General features: G+C 37.7%; 1 non-coding gene across 1 annotated transcript; it reads right to left on the bottom strand.

The window, feature by feature from the left end:
* Window positions 1–249: 249 nt before the first annotated feature.
* LOC130682059 (U2 spliceosomal RNA) lies at window positions 250–440 on the bottom strand. The gene has a single exon (XR_008995381.1). It is a non-coding gene; the product is annotated as a U2 spliceosomal RNA (small nuclear RNA).
* Between the last annotated feature and the right edge of the window lie 1,310 nt (window positions 441–1,750).

The raw sequence follows: 1,750 nt of genomic DNA, 5'->3' as shown, positions 1-1,750 counted from the left end.
TCTTTTTTGGAGAACTGTCTGTTCAGTTCCTTTGCCCATTTTTTAATTAGATTATTTGTTTTTTGTTTGGTGAGGTGGGTGAGCTCTTTATATATTTTGGACATCAAGCCTTTATCGGATCTGTCATTTACAAATATATTATCCCATACTGTAGGGTTCCTTTTTGTTCTATTGATGGTGTCCTTTGCTGTACAGAAGCTTTGTAGCTTAATATAGTCCCACTTGTTCATTTTTTTTTTTTCCTTTCTTTTTTGGTGCACCATTCCCGGAAGTACTGCAATACCAGGTCGATGCGTGGAGTGGACGGAGCAAGCTCCTATTCCATCTCCCTGCTCCAAAAATCCATTTAATATATTGTCCTCGGATAGAGGACGTATCAGATATTAAACTGATAAGAACAGATACTACACTTGATCTTAGCCAAAAGGCCGAGAAGCGGTCCACTTGTTTATTTTTGCTGTTGTTTTCCTTGCCCGGGGAGATATGTTCAAGAAGGGGTCGCTCATGTTTATGTCTAAGAGGTTTTTGCCTATGTTTTTTTTCTAAGAGTTTTATGTTTTCATTACTTACATTCAGGTCTTAGATCCATTTTGAATTTACTTTTGTGTATGGGGTTAGACAGTGATCCAGTTTCATTCTCCTACATGTAGCTGTCCAGTTTTGCCAGCACCATCTTTTGAAGAGACTGTCGTTTCGCCATTGTATGTCCATGGTTCCTTTATCAAATATTAATTGACCATATATGTTTGGGTTAATGTCTGGAGTCTCTAATCTGTTCCACTGGTCTGTGGCTCTGTTCTTGTGCCAGTACCAAATTGTCTTGATTACTATGGCTTTGTAGTAGAGCTTGAAGATGGGGAGTGAGATCCCCCCTACTTTATTCTTCTTTCTCAGGTTTGCTTTGGCTATTCGGGGTCTTTGGTGTTTCCATATGAATTTTTGAACTATTTGTTCCAGTACGTTGAAGAATGTTGCTGGAAATTTGATAGGGATTGCATCAAATCTCTATATTGCTTTGGGCAGGATGGCCATTTTGATGATATTAATTCTTCCTAGCCACGAGCATGGGATGAGTTTCCATCTGTTAGTGTCCCCTTTAATTTCTCTTAAGAGTGACTTGTAGTTTTCACAGTATAAGTCTTTCAATTCTTTGGTTAGGTTTATTCCTAGGTATTTTATTCTTTTTGATGCAATTGTGAATGGAGTTGTTCTCCTGATTTCTCTTTCTATTGGTTCATTGTTAGTATATAGGAAAGCCACAGATTTCTGTGTGTTAATTTTGAATCCTGCAACTTTGCTGTATTCTGATATCAGTTCTAGTAGTTTTGGAGTGGAGTCTTTGGGGTTTTTTATGTACAATATCATGTCATCTGCAAATAGTGACAGTTTAACTTCTTCTTTACCAATCTGGATTCCTTGCGTTTCTTTGTTTTGTCTTATTGCCATGGCTAGGACTTCCAGTACTATGTTAAAGAACAGTTGGGAGAATTGGCATCCCTGTCTAGTTCCCTATCTCAGAGGAAAAGCTTTCAGCTTTTCACTGTTCAGTATAATGTTGGCTGTGAGTTTATCACATACGGCCTTTATTATGTTGAGTTACTTGCCCTCTATACACATTTTTCTGAGAGTTTTTATCATGAATGGATGTTGAATTTTGTCAAAGGCTTTTTACGCATCTATGGGGATGATCATGTGGTTTTTGTCTTTCTTTTTGTTGATGTGGTGGATGATGTCGATGGATTTTCGAATG

The sequence above is a fragment of the Manis pentadactyla genome, chromosome X (assembly GCF_030020395.1).
Source record: "Manis pentadactyla isolate mManPen7 chromosome X, mManPen7.hap1, whole genome shotgun sequence".
In the NCBI taxonomy this organism is placed as follows: Eukaryota; Metazoa; Chordata; class Mammalia; order Pholidota; family Manidae; genus Manis; species Manis pentadactyla.
The sequence above is the reverse complement of the archived record's forward strand: the minus strand, read 5'-3'. Positions and strand labels throughout refer to the sequence as shown.